This window comes from Procambarus clarkii, chromosome 40, assembly GCF_040958095.1.
Source record: "Procambarus clarkii isolate CNS0578487 chromosome 40, FALCON_Pclarkii_2.0, whole genome shotgun sequence".
Lineage (NCBI taxonomy): Eukaryota > Metazoa > Arthropoda > Malacostraca > Decapoda > Cambaridae > Procambarus > Procambarus clarkii.
This window is the reverse complement of record NC_091189.1, coordinates 14,162,194-14,169,598: the sequence shown is the minus strand read 5'-3', so window position 1 is coordinate 14,169,598 and position 7,405 is coordinate 14,162,194.

The window sequence follows — 7,405 nt, the reverse complement described above, 5'->3', positions numbered from 1 at the left end:
CACCGCGGTGGGAAGGCAGGCCGCAACACCACCGCGGTGGGAAGGCAGGCCGCAACACCACCGCGGTGGGAAGGCAGGCCGCAACACCACCGCGGTGGGAAGGCAGGCCGCAACACCACCGCGGTGGGAAGGCAGGCCGCAACACCACCGCGGTGGGAAGGCAGGCCGCAACACCACCGCGGTGGGAAGGCAGGCCGCAACACCACCGCGGTGGGAAGGCAGGACCGCAACACCACCGCGGTGGGAAGGCAGACCGCAACACCACCGCGGTGGGAAGGCAGACCGCAACACCACCGCGGTGGGAAGGCAGGACCGCAACACCACCGCGGTGGGAAGGCAGACCGCAACACCACCGCGGTGGGAAGGCAGACCGCAACACCACCGCGGTGGGAAGGCAGACCGCAACACCACCGCGGTGGGAAGGCAGACCGCAACACCACCGCGGTGGGAAGGCAGACCGCAACACCACCGCGGTGGGAAGGCAGACCGCAACACCACCGCGGTGGGAAGGCAGACCGCAACACCACCGCGGTGGGAAGGCAGACCGCAACACCACCGCGGTGGGAAGGCAGACCGCAACACCACCGCGGTGGGAAGGCAGACCGCAACACCACCGCGGTGGGAAGGCAGACCGCAACACCACCGCGGTGGGAAGGCAGACCGCAACACCACCGCGGTGGGAAGGCAGACCGCAACACCACCGCGGTGGGAAGGCAGACCGCAACACCACCGCGGTGGGAAGGCAGACCGCAACACCACCGCGGTGGGAAGGCAGACCGCAACACCACCGCGGTGGGAAGGCAGACCGCAACACCACCGCGGTGGGAAGGCAGACCGCAACACCACCGCGGTGGGAAGGCAGACCGCAACACCACCGCGGTGGGAAGGCAGACCGCAACACCACCGCGGTGGGAAGGCAGACCGCAACACCACCGCGGTGGGAAGGCAGACCGCAACACCACCGCGGTGGGAAGGCAGACCGCAACACCACCGCGGTGGGAAGGCAGACCGCAACACCACCGCGGTGGGAAGGCAGACCGCAACACCACCGCGGTGGGAAGGCAGACCGCAACACCACCGCGGTGGGAAGGCAGACCGCAACACCACCGCGGTGGGAAGGCAGACCGCAACACCACCGCGGTGGGAAGGCAGACCGCAACACCACCGCGGTGGGAAGGCAGACCGCAACACCACCGCGGTGGGAAGGCAGACCGCAACACCACCGCGGTGGGAAGGCAGACCGCAACACCACCGCGGTGGGAAGGCAGACCGCAACACCACCGCGGTGGGAAGGCAGACCGCAACACCACCGCGGTGGGAAGGCAGACCGCAACACCACCGCGGTGGGAAGGCAGACCGCAACACCACCGCGGTGGGAAGGCAGACCGCAACACCACCGCGGTGGGAAGGCAGACCGCAACACCACCGCGGTGGGAAGGCAGACCGCAACACCACCGCGGTGGGAAGGCAGACCGCAACACCACCGCGGTGGGAAGGCAGACCGCAACACCACCGCGGTGGGAAGGCAGACCGCAACACCACCGCGGTGGGAAGGCAGACCGCAACACCACCGCGGTGGGAAGGCAGACCGCAACACCACCGCGGTGGGAAGGCAGACCGCAACACCACCGCGGTGGGAAGGCAGACCGCAACACCACCGCGGTGGGAAGGCAGACCGCAACACCACCGCGGTGGGAAGGCAGACCGCAACACCACCGCGGTGGGAAGGCAGACCGCAACACCACCGCGGTGGGAAGGCAGACCGCAACACCACCGCGGTGGGAAGACAGCCACCGCAACACCACCGCGGTGGGAAGGCAGACCGCAACACCACCGCGGTGGGAAGGCAGACCGCAACACCACCGCGGTGGGAAGGCAGACCGCAACACCACCGCGGTGGGAAGGCAGACCGCAACACCACCGCGGTGGGAAGGCAGACCGCAACACCACCGCGGTGGAAAGGCAGACCGCAACACCACCGCGGTGGGAAGGCAGACCGCAACACCACCGCGGTGGGAAGGCAGACCGCAACACCACCGCGGTGGGAAGGCAGACCGCAACACCACCGCGGTGGGAAGGCAGACCGCAACACCACCGCGGTGGGAAGGCAGACCGCAACACCACCGCGGTGGGAAGGCAGACCGCAACACCACCGCGGTGGGAAGGCAGACCGCAACACCACCGCGGTGGGAAGGCAGACCGCATCACACCACTGCGGTGGGAAGACAGCCATCACACCACCGCGGTGGAAGACAGCCATGATGCTGTAGCGACCCGAGTTTTTCGTAGAAGATATTTAAAATTTGCTTTTACTATTGTAGGTTTGTACCGAGCCGGTTGCTGTATACGTGTGTGGGTGTTGTTTTAGGTTCAGCTACTCTGAACAAGTGTTCCATGTAGCGCGGGCTAGAACAGTACGGCTGCTAACGTTGTGTTGCACGCCGGGCACAATGCTTGAGTGCCTCTATGACGGTTGTAGCTCGAGTGCATGATCCCATCTCGCTGTGGTAGGATGGTGTTCATATCACCTGATGGAAGATGAAGGTTTTCCTAACACCTGACGAGGCAAGAAGGGAATTTGTACAAGATGCAATTTTGCGCCTTTCAAATGCAATGGAAGGAAAGTTTGTCTTACAATATTTTAGCTGAAGGCTAGTAAAGTTGTCGGGAGGAGCAAGTTTATTTGGATTTGGTTCGTAGATAGGAGGATCTTTACTGGTGTTGGAGCAGATCGAGGATTTAGAACCATGGTAGTCAGGCAAAGTACAACAAGAAGGACTAGACAATACCTTGGTGATGTTGAGTGTCTTACTCAGGTTGTTGGAGACGATGGTATCACACTTGCCATGACTTTCCTAGAGATGTCCGCACTGCGGGCACTGCTTCCCGAGGTGCTTCTCAACCTTAGCAGCCGTACTGTTGTGGACGGAAACCGCTGTAGAAAACCTGGTGGTAGAATACGGAATGTTACTTATATGCAAGTTTCCCGAGCTTGTCTTTGACAGAGGCGCGTCATGGTTGTTGCTGGAAGGGCTGAACGGCTTTGAAGACACTGGTACCTGCATTAGTGGTGCCTTGAATAGAGGAGCGTTCGGCTTAACTGTCATCAGAGACTTTTGGCAATTTTTCACAGTGTTTGGATATCTCCAATCATACCTGGCCAGTAGTCCTGTTTCAGGGTCTTGTAGAAGCCGTAGTGCGAGAGAGATCCATGGACCAGACGCAAGATCTCTGGCCGTATGCTGGTGGGAACTACCAGTGGGTTGGTGTTGGCCCAATTGTCGTCCTCCAATTTCCTGGGTCTATAATGCCGGTATAACACTTTGTTCTCTATAAAGAACCCAGGGATAGAGTTAGGTTGTGTGTAAATATATATTCCCACCACCATGTGTAAATTAAAGTCACAAAAGGGAATTATTCCTACACAGTATACACATCTTCGTCTTCCGCCAAAGACACTGGACACTTGGCGATGCTCACTCTGGGTAGCCTTTCCTGGTTTCCTCTTCCGTGGCCCAGAACCCACGATGAATCCACCCTGGCCACAGGCCAGCCAAATCACAATCCCACTGGGTGCCTCGTCGTGATGGCCTACAACCACAGTACAGCCTGTAGCTGGCAGGTACTAATCGGCCTCGCTGTTAGGCCACTCCACGACTAATACTAGGGTTGCGAGCCCTAGCCAGGAGCCTCGTGTGACTCGCTGGTCACTCCTCGGTCGGCACTGCAGTGGGTGGTCTTTTCCATCAGCCAGCCCCGGATACGGCGAATCCCGTTTCTGCCACTCCTCAGGCAGGCAATCACACACTCAGCAGAGTTCGTCCGGGGGTGGCTCACAGCTTCTACAAAGCAGACTGGTGAAGAGACCTCGGCTGCCTTGGGTAAACTGATCCATCGTCCAACACACCAGTCCTAGGTTGACTTTGAAACCAGACACGTCATCAGTACTGGGACACTACCTGGGACCACTAGGAAACATCACTTAGTAGCTTAGACACAAACGTCCACCTCTTCGCTCCATAGATGGCGTTCACTGTCTAAGCGCCACCTCGCCAGAGGTCAGCAGCGGCTACTTCGCGAGCCGACTAGGACAGGAATCCAGCGCCTATTGCCGGCATATCCTGTCACCACTAGATGGCGTTGTCCATGTTGTGGGGTTTTCGGGAGCGGACTCACAGATGGCGTGGACTTTACGGCTTCGTGCTCGGGCGAGGGAATTTGGTTGGTAACACTCAGCCTGTAAGAATAAAGATGTTGAGGGATCCTCTCTCTGCAACTTACGGAACTCCAGCATGGTCAGATTCGGTGGGAGGCTCTGAGAAACTTGAGGGACAGCTGCAGCAGCTGGTTGAGAGAATGCGGCTTGTGCGCCTGTCGTCACCAGGACAGGATGGGAGACGCTCTTGGAATCATCAATTGATGGGACCTCGTCTGCGACAAATTTCACGATAGAATTTTCCAGAGATGAGTCACATACCTGGGATCTTCTGTAATGAGGTTTGAAGGCTGTTGATCTTCTGCCAAGTCGTTGCACAGGAGAAGTTGAGCTCCTGTCAAGGGAAAAGGCTTTTTCCGGATGGCGACTTGGACTTCATTTTGTATAAATGAACAATCCAGGCGGACTCTGGCAAGTGGATATGGAGTAGTGGCAGTTAGGTCAGTAATGAGGACAGTCTCCCCGGTGTAAGTGACGTTGGGTACAGCTGACTTCAGAAGTGTCGGTTGCAACCCGTTCTCGCACTCTAAGTGAATATTGACTTATTAAATAAGTGCATATATGACATACTAATTTATTGTGAATATTTTAGTTTACCTTGAATAGTTTCATAGAAAACACCGACCTTACCTAACCTTCTTAGTATGTTAAGATAAGCATCTTATTGCTTCGTAATTACAATTATTACTTAGCCTATTATAGGTATATAATAGGTTAAGCCAATACGTATTCCAGGGACCGTAGGATTAAGGACTTGCCCGAAACGCTACGCGTACTAGTGGCTGTACATGAATGTATGTACATGAATGTATTATGGTACTTCGGGGACTAATTTGGTGGTACACCTCTCCAATGTGTCCAATTGTGTCTTGCTTGAGGAGAAATAAGACTCCTCGCTGGCGCCGCATATTCCAGGCTGCTAAATAGTTCCATGTTCAGGCTTATGAAGGCAGTCATAATATTGGTAATACTATACCTATTATATACCTATAATAGGTATAGATTATTACTTAACTTATACCTATTATAGGTATAGGTTAAGTAATAATTGTAATTACGAAGCAATGAGATGCTTATCTTAATTAACATACTAAGAAGGTTAGGTAAGGTCGGTGTTTTCTATGAAGCTTTTCAAGGTAAACTAAAATATTCACAATAAATTAGTATGTCACATATGTACGTATTTAATAAGTCAATATTGACTATAAGAAAGTGCGAGAACGGGTTGCAACTGTAGAGCAGCTGTGTCCCTCAAAATGTTCACTTTGAACCTTCCCTCCGAAGCTTCACTGCTGGCAGAGACTGTTCCGGAGTACAAGTGTCTGTTGAAGAGAGAGAGATCAGTGGATGAAACCAAAATATTCATCACAGGCTTAGAAATCTTATGAATTTTAGGAGGTGATTTGGGCTTAGTCTCATGGCTGACCTTACAGTGAGGACTGGTACAATTTTCTATGATATGCCCATAATCTTTGCAGTAATTGCAATACAACGAGGAGTTTACATTGCTAGTACTCACTTTATCAGGAGGATGTCTTTATCACCAAGATGTCTTACTAGAAGGTGAGACTCTGTGAATGAGACTGTAGGAATCAGCCAACTGTGCACATCTCGTAAGGTCGGTTTCTTCCTTGTCTGCTAGGTAGAGGCGTATCATGGGATTAGGAACACGCCTGAGGAATTCCTCCACCAAGATGAGGTTGACGGGATCTGTAAAGGTGGAGACTTGTGCTGCTTCCAGCCACTTCATGAAATATCTCTTTTTGTTATTTGCAAACTCTTGGTAAGTAGTAGCACTCGCTTTAAGGTAATCCCTAAATTTACGTCTGTAGGTCTCGATGGAGAGAAGGTAGGCATCAAGCACTGCCTGTTTCAATACCTTGTAGTCGGTTAGAGACGCCATAGTACTGAGTCACGGCAGCTCTACCTGTTAAATGAGACCCAAGATGTACAGACCACTGATCCTGAGGCCAGCTGAGTTGGATAGCTAGCGCCTCAAATGAAGTAAAGAATACATCTACCTCAACAAAAGATGGCATTAACTTGATTGCATGAGAAAGGTTAAAACGTACTGGAAGGTTAGCTTCTGTTTGCTGGCACCGAGTGTGGTGTGTAGTTTCCAAGTCAAGCTCTTTTTCTGACCAGGGGGAAAAAAGACACAGGCCGAATGCTCTGGTCATAAAAGCAAGGATTGTGGCGAATAATAGCCATTTTCTGCTTTTTTAGGCATAAGCAGTTAGGAAATGATAGTATCCAGAAACATAAGTCGTGTTACATTGTGTCACTACACATAATTTCTCTCGTCATATTTTGGGTTCATTATGCTTTTCCTTTTTATATGAGCTTCATTTATGAGTAAATATTCCAGCAATAGAAAGAAAACTTCGTTTAGTCAGTAGACACTCGTACACTACATGGTTGTAACAGAGGCATGTCTGTACACTACTTGGTTGTAACAGAGGCATGTCTGTACACTACTTGGTTGTAACAGAGGCATGTCTGTACACTACATGGTTGTAACAGAGGCATGTCTGTACACTACATGGTTGTAACAGAGGCATGTCTGTACACTACTTGGTTGTAACAGAGGCATGTCTGTACACTACTTGGTTGTAACAGAGACATGTCTGTACACTACTTGGGTGTAACAGAGGCATGTCTGTACACTACATGGTTGTAACAGAGGCATGTACTGTACACTACATGGTTGTAACAGAGGCATGTCTGTACACTACTTGGTTGTAACAGAGGCATGTCTGTACACTACATGGTTGTAACAGAGGCATGTCTGTACACTACATGGTTGTAACAGAGGCATGTCTGTACATTACATGGTTGTAACAGAGGCATGTCTGTACACTACATGGTTGTAACAGAGGCATGTCTGTACACTACTTGGTTGTAACAGAGACATGTCTGTACACTACTTGGTTGTAACAGAGACATGTCTGTACACTACTTGGTTGTAACAGAGGCATGTCTGTACACTACTTGGTTGTAACAGAGGCATGTCTGTACACTACTTGGGTGTAACAGAGGCATGTCTGTACACTACTTGGTTGTAACAGAGGCATGTCTGTACACTACTTGGTTGTAACAGAGGCATGTCTGTACACTACTTGGGTGTAACAGAGGCATGTCTGTACACTACTTGGTTGTAACAGAGGCATGTCTGTACACTACTTGGTT